Below are 20344 nucleotides of genomic sequence, written 5' to 3' on the forward strand. Positions count from 1 at the left end.
GTCCCAGAGGAGAAGATTTGGTTTAATGCCTAGGAGCCCCAGAGACCACACGCAGCCCCTCCCCAACGTTTGGTGCTGGGAGGAAAGGAGCAGCGTCCAGCCCAGCTTGCAGGCTCAGGACCTGCAGAAATGTCACTGCCTCGTTCACTGACTGCTTCCCAAATCCTGGCGGCCCACCCTGCGTCAAGCACACGCTAGTCACCAAGGGCGCGATGCTGGGTGCGAACACTCTGTGCTCCGGGAGAGCCCCTGTCCAGGGAGGGGGACCCAGGGCAAATGCAGACAGTGCATACGTGTGCTTGTCAAGCGGGTTTCCTCCAGAGCCGAGCCTGAGTCAGCGCCAAGATGGAGCAAATGACCACCCGCGGGCCGAATCTGGCCCGCCGCCAGTTTTCGTAAATGAAGTTTCACTGGAACACAACTATGCTTGGTCATTTATGTATCGCCTGTGGCTGCTTTTACGCTGCAATGGCAGATTTGGGCAGTCACAATACTAAGGATGTGATCCACAAAAATTAAAATATTTCCCATCTCCAGCCATTTACAGAACAAGTTCGCTGGCCCTGCTCTAGAAGGCGAGGACTCCGAGGGCAGGGCCAGATGAATCCTCCCCATCCGCTGTGGCGAGAGGAAAGCAGCCACCCAGATAGGGAAGGGCTGGCGCTAAAGGCACTAAAGGGGATGGGGCTGGGGCATCGGGGACAGTTTCCCAAGGAAGTGGCCCCTTTGGGGAGTTAGTAACTGCCGACAGGTGACCTGCTGGGTGAAGAAACAAGGGACAGACATGCTCTCCAGACAGAAGGACAGGCCCTGTTGGACACATGGGCGCTGCAAAGTCTAAGAGGGTAGACGGGCGCAAGCGGGGGACGCGTGCGGGAGGGTGCATGCGGCGGGCACTGGAGCACTACATGACCAGGCATCGCAGGCTTCTGGGGCGAAGCGGCAGGTCCTCATCCCGATGGAATGGAGCAGCCATGCAGGACTTTCTGGCTCTCTCTACTCTCAGAGAAGGCAACAACACAGTATTGGGGAATTTAGCATCTGGTGGGGGAATCTGACAGGCAAATGCCAGGCAGATCATGCTGAGTGCCTGGGAGGGGGCCCGGAGAGGATGAAGGACAGAGATCAGCCCATTTGGGGACAGGATGAACAGAGTCCTGAAGGAGAGCTGGAATTTGAGAACGATCCTTGGGGCTCAGAGGCTGGGGGGTGGTGGTCCTGAACAAGGACAGGAGGTCACGAACCCCAGGACCAGCTGCCCACCTGGCAGATAGAAAATTGAAAGATGCAGCTAACGGGGCTTAATCTGGCAGGTGGATTAACTTCCATCTGAGGCTGAGGATGTGGGACTGGAGGTCAACATGGGACACTATGGGGGCCTGGAGGAGGGGCCCAGGCCAGTCATGGGTTCAGGGGTGGTTTCCCAGAGGAAGTGAGGTTAAGTACTGCGGGGAGCTGGGGGAATTACCACAGGAGGTCACTGACATCCATCAAGAGGCACAGGGTCACCCTTGGAGACAAGTGTCACCCAACGACCACTGAGGCCCCCACCATCAGCCCTCCTCTTTCTTCTCGGACCATTCACTGGCCCCTCGCTCACTCTGCAGGGCCTCCTGAGTTCTCAGCTGGTCACCCTCCTCCCCACTTAGGGCTTAGCCGTGGCTGTCTCCCCAGGTGCCCACCTGACTAAGGTCCTGCTCACCTTTCTCTTCTTGGTGTGACCAGACCATCACCTCTGCCAGCATCACTTCCAAATCCTCTCCTCCCCTCTCGCTCTCATAGCCCTAGTCATCTTCCCACAAATCCTTGAATCTATGTGTTAACTCTGTAGTTTATCAGACACTCCCCCCACTGACATGTCTGTTTCACCAAGGATTGTCATCAGCTGGTTCACTGAAGCACCCCCAGCTTTCTGAGGAGGTGTCTCATGGATGATCTGTTAGTGGAATTAACAAATAAAGCAGGCAGCAGAGAAGGAGCCAGGCTTTACCGAGACCCCCATCCCTCTTCACGTGTTCTAATGTTGTGCCTGGATGATGCATGCCAACCTCTTGTCCTTTTTTTTTTGAACCAATGTGGATGTGTATTTTTCAAAGGCTAGGGGAGTGCATATGCCTTTTGGAAAGCTCACACTGAGAGCGTCTCAGGAAAATCGTCTGGGTGTGAGCTGTGCCGCTGAAAGAGCGCCCCGCAAGCAGGAGCAGGAGCAGAAGCAGCCTGGGGTGTCTGGGGGATCCCGGGCGCCAGACACTGGGGAACCCTGCTTTGATTTCTGCCCCAGCAGCCAGATGTTCTCGATCAGGATGCAAAATGAAGACAGTCACTTCACAAGCAAAGGGAGGAAGAGAAAATGAGGACAGTCAGGAGATGTCACCAAGCCCTTAATCGGGGCTCCAGGGACCATGAGCCAGGCAGACCTGGGGCCCCTGGGACTCCAGAGCTGAGCTCTCTTCTGGGTCCCACATTTATGGTTCTGTTCCAGGAGGCACTCCCTGAACACAGTGTGACAGTCCCATGAGTATCCCTTGCCCTGGTGAGGGACAGAAATGCTGCCTTAAGACATGGCTCTTTTAAGAGTCAGATTCTGAGAAATGAGGTGGAATGAGTGACTTTTTCTGTAGTAACTTAAAACTGTTTTTTATTGGCTTTAGTATATAGATATACTGTGTATACAGTATATGTATACATACATGTGTCCACATATACAGCATATGTGTGTAGCATGACATGTAAACATATGCATTGTATACATGCACATATAGCATGCGTGTGCATATGTGCATATGGGCATATAATTTACACAGCATTTAATATGTACCAGGCACTGTTCTAAGAGCGTTATACATATTAGCTCACTTAATTCTCATAACAATCCTGTTAAGTAGGGACTGTTAATCCCATTTTACAGAGGATTTGGTCACCCAGATGGATGCAAGTGAACCTGGGATACGACCCCCCACCTTCCCCCACAGGCAGCTAGCTTGAAAAGCCATATTCTCAACCTTATACCTGTGCTTCATAAATTATGTTGCAGGGACCCCAGAGGGGCCACTGAGGCCCTTCCAGGGAGTCCATGACACCAAAATCACTTGCATATGATTGGTAAGACAGCATTTGCTTTTAAAGTCTGACTTTCTCAGGAATGTACGGGGGGCCTCCTAGAGGCAGGTGATTTGGGATTTCAGAACAGAATGAGGCAATGGCTGCCTTCCTTTAAGCCAGACAGTGAAGGGACCTGTAAAACAGCACTGCCCTGCTCCCTCTCCTCACTAATGTTCTTTTTCGTTTGGGAAAGTAGCTGTTTTTCATTATACCTACGTTACCACACAATGGACTTACTATTTTTAAATAAAGTAATGAATATGCAAAGAATTTCTTAATTTTAATAACTAACCTGATACACATTTAAAGAGATAAGACATAAAAGCTACCCGGAATCATCAGTAACGTTTCAGAGTGTGAAGAGGTCTTGAAAACAACGAGTTAAAGAACTGTGGCTGTGCTCCTGGACACCACATGTCCCTGGGGGTTTTGGAGGAGGGCACCTTGGCAACTTGGAGAAGACTGCTTTCCTGCCCAGCGCGGGGCTGGTCATGGTGCAGCACATACAGCATCCCTGGTCCCCACCACAAAATGCCGGAAGACCCCCCAGGTGCTGTGACAGCCAGCATGCCTCTGTGTGTGTGACCTGTATGTGTCAGTGTGTGTCTGTATGTCTGAGTGTATCTGTATGTGTGAGTGTGTGTCTGTATGCGTGAGTGTGTGTGTGTGAGCATGTGTGTATGTTGAGGAGTGGGCACTGGCCCAGCTGAGAGCAGATCCACTTGTCATCACAGGATCCCACTGCTGCTGCCTCCAGCTTTTGCATTGATCCCTCTCCCAGTCCCAGTCCCAGTCGGGATCCCCAGCAGGGATGGTCCTCCAGCTCCAGTTCCCCAAGACTGCCCTTCTGTCTCTGCTTCATGACAAAGTCACAATCATTAACAGATGCCCAAAACCCTAAAAACATCCTCAGGATCTCTCTCCTGGGAACCCATCCCAAGGACACAGTTCAAATGAAGGAAAATGATAAAAGCATAAAGATGTTCACTGCAGTGTTGTTTATAACAATAATGATGATGAAATACACTGACATATGGAAATATACAGTCACGGAGATGATTAGGTCATATGGTACAGCCACTTGGTGAAACATTATACAGCTGTACAGGATGACAATTGTTCAGAGCAACCCCTGAAACACTTCTTCAGTGACCCTTCCTTGACCCAGGTACTGGGGACTCAATGGGGAATGGGATGGCCCCTGTCCTCAAGGAGGTTTCAGTTAAGTAACTGTCCCTCTGCTGTGGTTTCAAAGACAGGGAGCCAGTGCCATACATCCAACCACTAGAAGGAGCAAATCCATCTCCCCTGCCCCAAAGGCCTTCCTTTCCTTCTCTTTTTCTGATAGCCAATCCCCCAGTATACAGGATATTTTTAGTGCCTAAAAGCACTGGAGTGCCTGAAGGCACTGGAGCCACATGGTGACGTGTCTTTCCCACATGGCCCTTGACACATACATGGGACATGCTGGCCAAATGGACTTCAGACAAGCTGGCTTTGGTCCTTCCCATGTCTTTCTTTCTCTCCCCGATAATCCAGATCCAAAAGGCTGGTGGGCTATTTCGGCCGGGCCAGTTGCTTAATTTTGGCTGGGGCCTGCAGATCTATAAATAGCAGGTGTTCTGCAAGCAGGCAGGCCGACCTGTGAGCAATACAGAGAAGGTGGCCAGTCCCAAAGTTAAAGGGCCGTAAGTCCCCAGGCATGGGATCCCCCATTTCTAGTTCTCCAAAAGCTAGAGGCAGAAGTGGGCAGAAGTGTGGCAGGTTGGCTGATACCCAAAGCGGGCCGAAGAAGAGAGCAGTAACCCCAAGAAGGCCCAGGCCTGCGTGCAGCCCAGCAGAGGGGTCAGCTAGCTGGACATCATGTTGACCAAACCAGAGGCCAGGGCTGGCTCTGGGCGGCTAAGGAGACAAACTGTGCCCGCTTTCAGACACCGATCCTTGGCCTTAGAGCTGCAGAGATGCACCCGGCCCAGGTGAGTTCTCAGTAAGTCCCCGTGAAGATGAATCACACGTGCTTGCTCCCCACGGAGCTTCCAGTCCAACGGGAAAACAAACATGCACATGGACAGGCAGTGGGGTCAGTGGGATGAAAGCCAGACACAAATGGGGTATTTGGGGGGATGGAGGGCAGATGGGGGAAGAATTCCCAGTAGAGGTGGTAATTGAGGTGAGTTTTAAAAGAGGGATGATTTAAGCAAGAAGGGTGTCCTCCGTGCAGGATCGAGCAGATGCAAGCCACGTACCCTAAGTCCTGGAGACAGAAAAGTGACCTCATTTAGAATGAATATTATTTTGGGTAATGAGAACATAGGATGTATCTGTATCAGTGTCTGTATCTCTAGCCACAGTCACATCTACTACTGTATAACTATAAATGCCTGACAATTGTTTTTGATTGTAAGTCCCTGATACTAAGCTTTTAATCACCAAGGCATCCATTTCAAAGATACTCATGTCAAATAAACACACTGCCACAGCTGCAAAACTCGATAAAGAGCCAGGTGGCCACACCCATGAAGTTCCCGTGAAAGCCGCAGGTGACCTAGAAAGCTGACCTTTTGAGTGGTCCTGCTCTTCCCCTCCCACACTTACATTTCTGCGCTTCTGTTTCAAGTTGCCAGTCAAGAATGAACCTGTGAAAGTTCATGCAACCCCCTTGACCCTAATGAAGGCATTACCCCACGACTGTGCACACCCCACCTCCCTGCGTACCCCCCAGTGACAAATCTTGTTCTTTTAGGACAAGTTCCTGGATAGTTGTTGCTGGTTACATTTTGCAACCACAAAGGCCAGTCCAACAATAGCACTGGCTCTCAGTGGGGCTGGGGAAATGTCGGTGGGGCCCCGGCGAGTACTCCAGGCATTCCTAGCCCAGAGCATCACAAAACAGCAAGCTATATGTCACACTAGCTGTTAGGGACTGCTATAAACCCAGGCCATCTGTCTTTAGAGTCCATGATCTTAATATCACTCTTAAAATTACTCTGTGAAAAGAACTTATTTACAAAACAGAAACAGACTCAGAGAGGCAGAAAACAAACTTACGGTTACCAGGGTGGGAAAGAGATGGGGAGGGATAAACTGGGAGTTGGAGATTACAGATACTAACCACTATATATAAACTAGATAAACAACAAGGTCCTACTGTACAGCACAGGGAACTATATTCAATATCTTGTCATAACCTATAATGAAAAAGAATATGAAAAGGAATATATGCATGTATATGTATGATTGAAACATTGTGCTGTACACCAGAAACTGACACAATATTGTAAACTGATTTTACTTTAGCAAAATAAATAAAATAAACTGAATTACTCTGTGAAAAGAACTTATTTACAAAACAGAAACAGACTTACATAAAAAACAAAGTTACAGTTACCTGGAAGGGGGAAGAGGATGGGGAGAGATAAACTGGGAGTTTGAGATTTGCAGATACTAACTACTGTACTAACTACTATGTATAAAACAGATAAACAACCAATTTCTTCTGCGGAGCACAGGGAACTGTATTCAGTACGTAGTAACCTATAATGGAAAAGAACATGAAAAGGAATCTATGTCTGTGTATGGATGACTGAAACATTCTGCTGCGCACCAGAAATTGACACAACATTGTAAACTGACTGCACTTCAATTAAAACTAAACTGATTAAATCAATTAAATTACTCTGTGATAAGCACAAACTGGGGTGGGGCCAGGAGAGCAGCGATAAGGCTGGCTTTCTGGGCAGGACCTGGGTCTCAGTGGCTTTGTCCACCCTGATCTGGAATTTGGACCCCGTCCCAGGGCCATAAGGGACAAGAGGCCTGAAAGCAGGAAGGGCACTACTGGGTGCCCTTGAGGAGCAAAGGTTACTGCCCAAATTCTTACCAGCCGGGCCTGACTAGAATAAAAATCATTTCTTTTGAGGATGACTCATTCTGTGGGTTTGGCTCCTAAAAGAACACAATAAACATGCGTGCTGGTGGTGGACGCCCTCTCTTTGTGTCCGTAGGGTTGTTGAGGGCTCGAGACCCGGCCGCAGCAGCCACCTCTGGCATGTCCAACCTCTGATGGAAGAAATGTCTGTGCTGCAGCTGGACACCTTCCCCGAGCTGGCAGGAGGGAGGCCCCGCTCCCACCGTCACAGCTCACACACGTCCACCAGTGCGGCTCAGCTGTAACGTAACGGTGATAATAACACAGCTGTAACATACCCAGCGTTTGCAACGGGCCAGGCTCCGTGCCCAGGTTTTTGAACCATCGTCTCATTTAATCCTCACAGTCCTTTGCAAGTGGGCCCTGTGGTTGTCCCCTTTCTTACAGAAGGACAATCTGAGCTGCAGAGAAGCAAGATACCTGCCCAACTGACAAAGCAAGGTGGACACCGGGCAGGTCCCACTCCAGGGCCTTGAACCTGCTACAGCTCAGGTGTCCCTGTGGGGTTCATCTCCCCTGGTGACCAGGACTGGCCCCATTTATCAAGAGAACAAAGCAGATATATCCAGAAGGAACCCTACTTCAAAAAGACACCTGCACCCCAATGTTCATAGCAACACTATTTACAATAGCCAAGACATGGAAACGGCCTAAATGTCCATCAACAGATGACTGGATAAAGAAGATGTGGTATATTTATACAATGGAATACTACTCAGCCATAAAAACCGACAACATAACGCCATTTGCAGCAACATGGATGCTCCTGGAGAATGTCATTTTAAGTGAAGTAAGCCAGAAAGAGAAAGAAAAATACCATATGCGATCACTCATATGTGGAATTAAAAAAAAAGAACATAAATACAAAACAGAAACAAACTCATAGACATAGAATACAAACTTGTGGTTGCCAAGGCGGTTGGGGGTGGGAAGGGACAGACTGGGATTTCAAAATGTAGAACAGATAAACAAGATTATACTCTATAGCACAGGGAAATATATACAGGATCTTGTGGTAGCTCACAGCGAAAACAAAATGTGACAATGAATATATGTATGTTCATGTATAACTGAAAAATTGTGCTCTACACTGGAATTTGACATAATATTGTAAAATGACTATAACTCAATAAAAATGTTAAAAAAAAAAAGAGAGAACAAAGCACAGCAGGTTAAGGATGCACATCTGGCAAGTGGAGAGCCGTCCTGAAGCTTGTTCTCTGGAATCCAAGGCCTTTGCTTTCTCCCTTCCGGCCTGGCTATCAACTGGGGCTGAATCTTTGAACATTCAGGGAGACGGGCAGTCACTGCAGCTGTCAGGAGCCTGACCCTTCTAGAAGATGGTGACGACCTGAGGTGGGCCTGCTGACAACTGCAGAGAGCCCGCCCACACCCTGACGTAGGGAGCATCTGTGGGTCCCTGGTCCATTTTACAAATACGGCAGCGGATGTAGCGAGGGGCTGGATCTGAGGGCCAGGGACCAAGGAGGGCCTGAGGAAGGTACGTCTTGGACAGCGTGGAGGGAGAAAACAAAGACAGACTGAGCAGACAGAAGCCTGGGTCATAGCTGCATGAGAGCAGAACCGTGTTTGAGTTTGTCACCACCATACCCCTGGTATCAGGTACATAACAGAAGATCAGTTAAAACCTATTGAACAAAGGAGCTGGCATAATCGGCTAAGACTAAGACAAGGTTTAAGCACTGCTAACACTTGGTTACTGTTGACAGTTAGTGCTACTTTCTATGTATTCAGCCTTCACCCCTAGGAAAGCATTTCAACGTGCTGGTAAGAACTCTTTGTGTGGTTCCAACACATAGTATCCCATTCTCTGGATGCACTTTAGCCGTTGTCCAATACTAGCCACTCAGGATGTTTCCAGGAGAATCAGGCAGCGAGAATCATGGAGAGGTAACGCAGCAAGTGGTTAGAGGCAGGCTATACACCTTGAAAGCTCAGCCCCTCCACTTACTAGCTGTGCATCTGTGAATACGTTACTTAACCACTCTGTGCCTTGGCTCCATCATCAGTAAAACGGGAGAATGACAACAGCTAGCTTCCAGAGCAGCTGTGGGGTTAAAACTGTCGAGATCTGGGGCTGTCAGAAGAGTGTATGACCCCCGGTCAGCCCTCCGAAAGGGCTCACACACACCCCGCCGGCACTTTTGTACTCCAGAAGTCCACGTGAGTCCATAAAACGCAGTCCCGGCAGTGGGACCGTAAGGTCAGCCTGCAGAATTGTAAGGAAAGTACCTTTGAAATCGTAGCAGCATGAAGAAGGAAAAAGTCTTTAGCCCAAGAACAAGGGCTCAGAGGACTCAGAAGATGAGACCCCCTCCTGGATGGACACTGGAATTCCCACTGCGGGCCTCTCTGCCAAGTGTTTGTCCAGCCTCCTGCAGTTAACAAACCCTGGTGCCCAGCCAGCCCCGGCGGCTCCAGGTACCCACGCGACAAATCCCTCTCACCGACCCCAGGGGAGGCCTGGCCCACGTCCAGGAGGCTTAAGCACCAAGGCCCCTCGGTGGCTCCCCACTTGTCTGGGGCTTGTATTTTAAACACATAACCTTGTATCCTTTTTCTTAAAGAGAAGCCCCAAATTCTATTAACCTCAGGCCTCACAGAACTCGGAACTGCAACCGTACACCCCGCTGATTTGTTAATCTGTCTGTTTCTCCCATTAAATTATTAACATCTTGAGGACAGAGAGCTTGTCTTATTCTGTTTTACCTCCAATGCGCGGCACCATGCCAGGCACCTGGATGTGTTTGCTGGGTGAATGAATGAATGAATGAATGAATGAGGGGATAAGCAGGAAGGAAAAAACACCTCGTGAGTTAAAATCTGTTCGTTTCACTCGCTCCACTTGGATCTTTTCCTCAAAATCGTCCAGTACAAGTTAATCCTTTTTCACCTGACGGCCTTTCAGCTGTTCAAAGACGGCTCCTCCAAGTCTCCGCTCTTCCAGGGAAACCACTCCTGTTCCTGCAACTACGGCTCTTTTCTTAAAGGTTATCAGTGACAGAAATTCCACCAGCATTTCGCTGCTGTTCCTTGCAACATCTAATGACTGCCAGGATGTGCCTTTATCTACACAGGATACCTTGGCCTCCAGACTGCCTGTGGGCCAGCTGATAACATTTATTTTTGGGGGGGAGGAAATGCTTGAGTTTTGAGGAAGAATGTCGGTGCACGTGACTCTTCAGGACTGAAAAGGAGGCATTGGAAAAAACAGGCCTGGCCCCCGGGGCCGGGGAGGCCACAGCCCCCGGAGGAAAGCGAACAACTCCCCTGCCTGTCCTTTGATCAGCAGCCCCTCCTCTCTCCACCCCTCATTGTCTGTGGGATTTGGTTCCATAAACATCTCCCCACAGTGACCCTCCTGGACCACCACACCTACACTGTGGTCTCCCCTGGGCCCCTCTGCCTGCCACCAGCCCTGCGAGCATACACGTATTCACGTAAATCTCTTCCTGCTCGCCATCAGTCTCTCCCCTCCCCAGCTCTCTGCTTGCATGTGAACTTCCTAGGTCTTCGTCCGCCTAGAACAGAGCCTGGCACAGAGAGGGATCTCAGAAATATTTGTTGCTACATGAATGAAACTAGCATTTCCCAACTGCACATTCTATGTATATTCTGCTGGGAGCTGGGGGTACGAATGTGTTTAAATTCAGGCCTCTGTGCTTAAGTAGGTCAGCCAGAAAACCCCCACTGCAAGAGAGGGAATGCCCTCTCCCCAGAGAGGCCCAGTTCCGTGATCACACCTCCACCCGACCAAGGCTTTTGCAAACACTGCAGCCATGCACCCCCGCCCTCGCCCATAGAAACACTCACACACAGGCAATTAGACCCGGATGCACGTTTCCACACCACCTCTGCACACCCTGCCATGTATTACGTGATGCAGACCACGAGCACGGCTCCTGGGTGTGAAGGAGGTGGGCAACCACCAACATGTTTGGGCTTTCTTGCTGCTGTGGGGGCCAGAGGCCCCAGGTCCAGGGGGACAAACACTTCCCCACCTTTTGTGCTTTTTTCCCTGGGGCAGTACCAGGGCCATCTGATCAAATGTCAAAAGGCAGACAGGAGGTCAGTGCATGCTCACCACGCTCACTAGCTGCGTCACTGAATTAGCTTGCCAGAACCCTGTTTCCTCCTCTGTACTTGGGCCACTGGGTTTTTGCAAGCAGTGACAGCAGCAAGGGTCCAAAACAGGACCTGGTCCATAGCTTAACAAATGTGGTGGGTGGTGGCATTGAAGGTGGGGGCGGAGTGGTTATTCGGCATCATTTAGACAGACAGGAATTTCAAGAATGTTCCAGCAGCATCAGTGTGCACTCATGGTGGTTTTAAATGCAGACAGGTTGATTTAGAAATAACCTTGATGGTGCACGTATGTATAATGTGGATGGATACCTGGATGTGCACACACGTGTCTATAAATATCCATACACACCCCACCCCACACACACGCACGCACACCCCTCTCACGTTTCTCAGCTGTCTGCTCAGAGGGCCTAGAAGCAAGGCTACCCCAGCAGTAACAGTTGCTAAGACTAGGGGGTGATGCATTAAGGGCTGATAAGTCCCACAGCATCTCCCCACAAGATACCTAGAAATTACAGAGGTGAAACAGTGACTTCCCATGGAGACACCCAGCAGATGCCGCCTTAACCAAGGGACAAAGGAGCATCACCAGTCTCAGGACAGACCAGCATCACCTCCCAACACAAGGCACCAAGGATGCAGCATCAGTTCTGTGGGATTCCGGGCAAAAGCATGCAGTCTAAATCTAACGGGAGGAAGGATCTGACAAACACAAACTGAGGGACCTTCTGGAAAATAACTGGCTTCAATGTATCCAAAAGGTTAATGTCAGGAGATGCAAACCAATGTTTGCAGCGAATCAGTCTTAAGTTTCTGACTTAGCAGTATTGTGGTTATAAGAATTCTGTGATTTCAGGAGTAGAGTATAAAATACGAACACTTGAGAAACCTGGGTAAAGTGTAGCCCTGGTTCTTTGGCTATTCTTGCAGGTTATCTATAAATTTGCAATTATATAAAAATAAAATAATTGGGAAAACAATTTTTAATTGAAAAGAATGCTCTGGGTTCAGATGACAGAAAAAGTGAATATAAAATTTAGCACGATGATTGGCACATTATGCATATGTGCCCAATGATTTAAAGCAATCATAATAATAGTAATTATTATTATTTGCAAAACAGCACACCCGGCATGTTGTAAGCAGGAAGTGGATAATATCATCGCTGTCACTCATCACCATCGCCACTTTCATCAGTCTTGATGTGCTTGGAATTAAGAACCAAAAAATTAGTATCTTTATTACTGTTACCTCTAATAACTTAACGTCTGCATTAAACTGCATTATTTGAGGGTTTGTTACCAAAACACTTGCCACCTGTTCAAATGCATGCAACACGCACCTACAACAGTGAGGAGGCTGAGGGCCAACCACGAGAAGAGAGGCGGAAGGCATTCGCAGACCGGGATGCACGCTATGCACGTGCATTGGGTCTTTTGTCATCCTCTGAACCTCTGCTTTGTTCTTGCAAGTTCCTGGCAACTCCAGGTTGAAAAAGCACAGCTCCTAAACACACAGCCTGGTCTTTGCCCAGGCCTCTTGGCCACCTAGAACTTTTTCTCTGTTCCTTCTCGAAACCCATCTATAATCAGTGGGCATCTCGGTGTCTGGCCCTTGTTACTCCCCACTGCACACTGGCTTAAACAACAAGTGGAGGCTCTTATTTGCTCCCAAATCCTGACCCATCCAAGATGGCGGGACTGCTGCCAAGTCCAAGGCGCTCCCCAAAGGTCTGTTGTATAGAACTGGCTGTGCTCAGCCCAGCTCTGAGGTGTGACAAGGTCCCAACCCCACTGCTTCATTCAATGTGTTTCTTGAACATAAACCTGAGATCCCTTCTTATCATTTTCTGTCTCCACCCTTCCTCGTTCTTTCAGATATCTTATCTGGAGATATGTATATGTATATATATATATATATATATGATATCTTCACCACTATCTTCAGCTCATTTTTCTTGCTCTGTTTCTTATCTCCCTTGTCCTTATCTTCAGACCAAGGCATGCCGTGGCCATTGCTTCTTCCCCTTTGCAGGAGGCCCATACTGTGTCCACCTACCTGTGACCATAGCGAGGACAAAGCTCCCAGCGGTATCTCTCTATCTGCACCTAAAACTAACAGACCCCAAGGCCCAAGCGCCTTAGTTTCTACATAGGCTGGCATACAGATGCCATAGGTCAGCTGCCCAAAGAAACTTTAAAAGCAAATCTATTATTTATAGACGAGGAGGTAGACAGGTAGATACACAGATGTCCTGCCAACGATACAGAACAGCTACACACACATCCACACACACTCACACACACTCAAAAGAACCTTCCTTCTTTCACGACGGTTCCAATCACGCCCACGCTGAGTTGGAGGCGGACAGAGCGAGGAGAGACATCCCGGGGTGACAACCGCTTTCCCAAGCCGAGATGGAGATGTCCTCAGTCTGCTCGCTCCAAAATGGCAGCCATGAGCCACATGTGGTTATTTGCACTTGAAAAGTAGTGAGTGTGACCGAGGACTAAATGTTTACTTTTATTTAATTTTCATTAATGAAAATTTAAACAGCCGTATACAGAGTGGATACATGTGGACAGCTCAGCTCCAGACCAGGGACTGGCATGCTTTTTCTGTGAAAGACCAGACGGTCATCACTTCCAGCTTCAGGCCGCACCGTCTGTCCCAACTGCTGTCACGGTGTCACAGCACCACAGATACACTGAACGGATGAGCGTGGCTCGGTGCCAATAAAACTTTCTTTGTCAAACACGACCAGGCCGGATCTGTCGTGTGGGTCAGTGTTTGGTAACTGAGTGCTCACTCCGGGACACACCAGAGTGTCACTGCAGGCCTTCTGTGGGATGGCAGGCCCTTGTCATGGAAGGGTTTACCAGTTTTCATGAAAGCGCAGAAGACTTTTAAGAAAAAGAGAGGTTGCCTGATACTCTAAGAGGTCTGCATTTTTCCCAGAGGGAGAAAGCATTTCGTCTTTATAGGATATATCCCGGGACAGCAGGCCAAGTACAAAGAGACCGAGATACAGGGGACATCTCCCCACCCACACCCAACAGAATCCAAGGAAGAGACCAGAAAGGCAGCACCTCTCTCCGGGGCAGCGCGAGGTTAGTTGGTCATTACCTCAGTGGGGTGAGGGAGTGTCCATCTCCGGTCCCCAGATGTCTGTCCCGGCCGCAGACCTCAAGCCGTCTCCTCACCACAGCTCCTGGAGATGCTAATTACTTCCGCGGGCATTTCCACGTCAGAAAGATTGAGTCTGAAAATGGTACCAGCTGGAAGGGAAGAGGAGAAGAATCTGTCAGCTTTGACATTTAGATCACTTGCTGCCTTTTGAAGATGACTCAATTGAATAAAAGACGTTCACCCACTTCCCCACTCACTCACCCAGTGACTGATACATCAAATACGTTGTCAATAAACCCCTATTCTGTTTCACACACAGAGCCAAGTGCCAGAGACAGAGGTAAGCGACAGAGTCGTTCACACCCTCGAGGAGCTCGGCCTGGTGGAGAAAACAAGTAAAGAACCCAGAGCAATACGATTGTGGATGTGGATAAGCTTTGGGAGAGTCGGGGAAAAAACAGCCAACTCAGTCACAAAGATGAATTGGAAGTGGAGACATTTTTAGCAGCCCCTTGATCAAAGTACAAGTGAGATGCTATTGGGCGAAAGAAAAAGCCTTGGGTAAAGTATTGCTAAGGATAAAGATACAGAAATATGCGGGTCTTGAAAGTGAAAATTATGAGATCAAAGTTAGGACAAACCAGGCAGGGGCCGGACAGGAGAGGACTTTTGAAGACTTCATCTGAGAAGTTACGGAGACCCTCAGTGGAGCTCTGAGTCCCAAGAACTGCGATGTGCAGACCATGTGTTTTCTCAGCGGATCTGCTCATGAAATGACCCAGATGACCACACTGATTATTCCCATTTCGTGGATGGGCAGCTGAGGCTTGCAGAGCTGACGTGAACAAACTTGCCCAGCGTGACAGAGGCCATAAGGGGAGAGAAGAGACCATGGCAGGAACCCCCACCTCTGTCTGGTTCCAAAGTCTTCATCTTAGCTACTGGGAGAGACGACGGTGGTAACAGCCCCGAATTTGCTCCTGTCACCTTGTAGCACACCCCTCTGTGGTGTGGCTTTGCTTTCCCTCCCATGATGAAGTGCAGTCCATTTTTCCACCCTTTGAGCCTGAACTTGGCCCTTCTGAACAATAAGCTGATAACAAGTGTAACACAAAGAAAGGCTTAAGAGTGCTTATATGCAGAATTTTCTCTCTCTTGCAGCTAGGAATCATTCTGCTGCACACTAACATGCCTGAGCTAGCCCCCTGATGAGAAACAACATGGAGAGAGGCAAAAGGCATCCCAGTCTTCCCAGCTGAGCCCCCAGGCTCGTGGGTGAGACCATCAGAGTCAGCTGAGCCCCAGACAAGCTGCCCAGTAAACCCACAGAATTAGGGGAAATAAAAAATGTTTGTTGTTGGAAGCACTAAGGTTTGGTGCTGTTTGTTATGCAGAGAAGCTAGCTGATACAACCATCAAGTTATCTTTACACTGCTGGCAGTGATACAACATGGTTAAAATTCTTGTTAGAAAGAAAGGTCAAGAGATGATGAGGGCCAGGGCTGAGGCTGGGCTGTGGGCGAGAGGAAGAGTGGAAGATGCAGGAGTTATTTTAAGGATTTCATGACCAACTGACCCCAGATTTCTCTGAAGGTGTCTGGTGTTGACTATAAACAGATTCTATTTGGAGCTCCTGATGGGGGTGGGATGTTTACACAGAAGAAACACAAAGGAGCCAGAGCCAGAGCAGTCAAGGGAAGCTACTGAAATGAAACTTCCTTTTCAGCCTCAGATGCCTGAAAGAATCAAGGCCGGGGCTCACTGCCACAGCCTCCTAACCAGGTTGCTGTTGCCACGTCCTCCAATGCCAGCCCCAATCTCAGCAGCAGCCAGAGGGGTCCTTGTACCTTGCACCCCACACCTTCCTCCCTCCCACCACTGGCTCACACCATCCTCTTTCCCGCTGTACTGTCTACTCACCCTTCAGATCTCAGTGTCAACGAGCTTCCCAGGGACATCTTTGCTGACTGGCCAAACAGGGCCAGGCACAGCCACCACACACTCCCACAATCCCCTGCGCTCCTATTGTCACAGCCCAATAATGCCATGAGGCATGAGTGTGTCTGTCCTACACACCACTCGGCCCTCACCACCCAGCACACTGCTTCCCCGTGGGAGAAAGTCAAGTACTATCTCCTGAATGAGAGAACGAACAAAGCAATTCATGGACCACACTTTCAGGATGTTTGCTTTGACATGCTGCCTTCTCTGCCCTCCAAATGGGTTAGGGTCCTTACTTTGGGGTACCCATGGCTTCCTGTGCTTCTCTTCATTCATTTGGGGTTATTTATTATTCTTTCATTTAGCAAGAATTTACTAAGCACCAGGCATCTCCTAGGTTTCCCCACTGTCCCACATGGGACAGTGTATGGGTATAGGAGGCACTCAGTAATGACTGCTGAATAAATGAACAATTGAGTGAATGAGTGAATGAATGAATGAGTGAAGAAGCAGATAAATCCCTAAGCATCAGTTGAGATGCGGCTGACTTACAACATAGCAGGAGCCTGTATCTGAGTGTTATGTATGTTACATCTTATTAAAGACTTGATAATCACCGTAATGCCAACCTACACGTACACATGCACCAGCAGGGACTTAGAGTGTCCTTGTGCTCTACCGAAAGACATAGGAGGGAAATCTGTGAGTTACATTAAACGTGGAGCCTTGCTCCCAGTTCAGCCCCGGGTCTCTGATGCCACAGCTTGGCACTTGTGGCTGCCTGTGAAGTCTGGTTAAAGCCTAAGACTTGCCTTGGAGCAAAGCATAATCCTGAACCAGTTTTTGCATTCATCTGCAGTTGGTTTATTTATATATATATTTGACCATTGCATGGGATTCCCAACCCCAAGGAGGAAGCTTGCAAGCGCGGGCCAGCCTCAGTAGTTACTTTGACTCTCCTGTCTTTTGCTTTTCACGTGGGTCCTAAAATCCTTTTCTGAAACTCCACATCACAGCTTCCCTCCCAATGGCCTGCTGTCTTGCATCTTCCTGTGTCTCTCCCGATTCCCCAGCCCTCCTGCAACTGCATCTCGTTCAGAACAAAAACTAAACTGTCAAAAATGAGTGAAGTGCTATACATGGGAGAACAATCAGATATAATCCCCATTTTCAGGGGAGGCCCAGACAAGCCCCTATGCCTCTCTAAGATCACAAATGAGGAAACTGAGGCCCAGAGAGGTGGGCCCAGGGGTCACAAGGCTGGAGATCAGGGCTGTGGGAACGTGAGCTGAGTGCATCCAACTCCAGGCTCAGTGCTCTTCCTGCGACCAGGCTGACTCGCTCTCATTCCCATCCCAGCCCATTTCTCCCCCTTATTTCTCCCCATCCAACTGGCAGCCACCAGGTACCAACCAGGCCGTTAGCAGCAAACTGCTGGGCTTAAACCAGGAGACCTGGAGGCAAGAAAAATGTCCACTAATTCCAACCAGTGCACAGAAGACTAGGACAAATTCCAGTCAAATCAATCACAGTTAGTTTTCACTTCTGTTTTGGAGCCAGAAATCATTCCTTCTTTGCCCCTGTTAGCGCATCCGCCATCTGAAGTGCTTTTCTCCTGTGCAGTAACGTGCAATAAATCTTATAAGAGATTTTGTTCTCCAGTTTTCTTTCCTCTTGTGGTAGAACAGGGGACTGAAAGTGAAACTCGACATCGCACTTGGAGGAGCACAGCCTGTCTGCTTAATAAATCATAACTTTTCTCCTCTAAGCAAAAAAATGTTTAGCTGGATAATCATTAACACTGGGCCTGGATGAAAAATATGGCTGCACTTTCAAATTACAGGAATCTTTTCTCAGAGGCCTGTGGTCATGTCTTGTTCCAAACCAGGGTGGCTGGCTGCTAAGTGTGCCAAGCAAGGGGAGGCCGGTTGAGTCCAGCTGCGTGAGTTTAGGAAAACAGCCTTCCTCTGAGTCTTAGCTACTCACTGGTAAAATAGAACTTACACCTCTTCCAATGCTTTATGGGGTTGGACTGCAAAGCAAGAGAATAAGAAACGTGAAATTGCTAAAATAATAATTATAAGGTAAGGCCAGCAGTAAGTATAGTGGAAGATACCATTTGGGGGGGTAGGTTTATTTTTTTTTAATGGAGGTACTGGGGATTGAACCCAGGACCTTGTGCATGCTAAGCATGTGCTCTACCACTGAGCTATATTCTCCTCTCTTGGATGATACCATTTTTAAGTGCTTACTAACACTTTTTCAAATTAAGCTCTTTGTACCAAAAAGCTCAGTTAATCCTCACAACGGTCGTGAGATATGTGCACTATTATTTGCATCACTTGCGGATGAGTAAGTGGAGGGTTGCAGAGATTAAATGATCATAGTAAAGAGTGCAGCCTGAGTGAGAAACAAAATTCCTAAGTGGGCTCTTTTGAAGCCCAGGGCTAACACAGTTCACTTCAACAGCATTTACAGAGCCTCTTCTGTGCTGTGCGAGCATGTCTTCTGCCCTGGCGGGGACAGCAGTACACTCTTGGGCTCTATTCGTAAGAAGCCCCTGTGTGAGGAAGGGGACGCAGGCATACCAGTAAGAACCACGCCACTCTGTACCCAGTGGGAGATGGCACATATCCACGTGGGTGGTTTCTCAATCCAAACTCCTAACCAGCACAAGACGATCATGGAGAGTGAGGTCTAGAACTGAGGCTGTCAGGAGAGATCAGTTTGCAGAGGGGACGGGTGACCCAGAAGCAGGAAGGTGCAGGGGCAGAATCAGAAGATGATGGTGAGATGCCCTAGAAAAGCCTGGTGTCAGTGTTAGGACGTCCAGAGCAGGGCTGCTGGCCAGGCTGTGGGATGACAGTGGGGTAGGGGGCAGGAATTCTGGGTGTGGGAACCAGGGATGACAGGGCTGATGCCGAGAACAGAGGAAGCTGAGGGGGCAGCCCCGACAGCCCCTTTGGGGTGCTGCTGTACCCCCACCCCACCCCTCACGGCCCAGGGACTGAGGAAGCCAGCCCTGCGGGTCTGAAGAAGAAACCCGGACAGCAAGCAGGTGTCCTCAACAGGCTGGGAAAGCTGTTCTTGAATGGGCACCCTCCCTCTCTGAAAGGGGTCCTGAGAATGAGTGGATTTCTGAATTTGGAGCCCAAATGCTGAGTTCTAGCTGCTCTGCCGGGGACATGTTATCATCAACAGCAGCTGCTGTGCGCTGAGTCTGGACAACGCTAATGTCCCCTGCACATGATTTCATTCAATCTGCACAGCCGGCCTCTGAGGGTGGTGGTCTCGAGCCCACTTCACAGATGTGGAAACTGAGGCTCTGAAAGAGTTATATCACTTGCCCCAGGCCATGCACTTAGAAATTGGCAGAGGTGTGATTCAAAGCCGGGGCTTTCTTTCTCTTCCCTATCCAGCCTGAGTGGGCTCTAGAAGGATGTGCCCCCGTCTCAGGACCACAAGGGGAGGGACAGTGGGGCTCACTGGTCTGTCCTGCTGCGGCCGTGGTCATCCACGGCTCCCCAGTTCTCTCAGTGACCAGACTGGGAATCTCCAGGTGGCTTTCAATGTCTAATCTCTCAGCATCCGAGTACCAACAGCTCTCAAACCCCAGAGAGATAAAGTCACAGTCCTTCTCACCCTGGAGCAATGCAGAGACTCCCCTGTGGGCTACCTCTGAGATGCTAGGCCTCTGCCTCCCACCCGCTGCACACTCCACTCGTTGGTTTGCCTGAAATGTGGGTCTGGCTAAGTCTCGTTCTGCACACAGGGAAAGTCACTGTGATCAGACCTCATGACTGAAAGAAGGCAGGGCGGTTAGGATCCACCCGGGTGGCACCTGGATATTTTCCTCTCTTGCTCCTGCCACCAATCGCACGCTGGGGATGTGCCCCTGCTTTGTCTGTGGGTTCCCCCCTGGAACCGCCCCCTGTGTACTGTCTCTCCCATCCTCCCACTCGTCTTCCAGCTTGAAGACCGTCTGCTCTCCAGATCTTTCTCCTACACCCCGCTCCTGCTTGATTCATCCCAAATCACAGCTGGAAAGCTGGGTGGTGGTGTCCCCAGAGCACACGTGGGGAAACAGAGGCCCAAGAGATAACGCAAAGTGGCCCGTGCTTCGCCCTGACCCTTGCT

At 49.3% G+C, this 20344-nt stretch overlaps 1 protein-coding gene across 2 annotated transcripts in view; it reads right to left on the reverse strand.

The window, feature by feature from the left end:
* ST3GAL1 (ST3 beta-galactoside alpha-2,3-sialyltransferase 1) overlaps nt 1-20344 on the reverse strand; it is an 84545-nt gene that overhangs the window by 51992 nt on the left and 12209 nt on the right. For both annotated transcript variants that reach the window (XM_072949752.1, XM_072949751.1), the window contains exon 2: nt 14264-14415. The gene's annotated coding sequence lies outside the window, so the exon portion shown is untranslated. The remainder of the gene's footprint in view (nt 1-14263; nt 14416-20344) is intronic.

The sequence above is a fragment of the Vicugna pacos genome, chromosome 25 (genome assembly GCF_048564905.1).
Source record: "Vicugna pacos chromosome 25, VicPac4, whole genome shotgun sequence".
In the NCBI taxonomy this organism is placed as follows: domain Eukaryota; kingdom Metazoa; phylum Chordata; class Mammalia; order Artiodactyla; family Camelidae; genus Vicugna; species Vicugna pacos.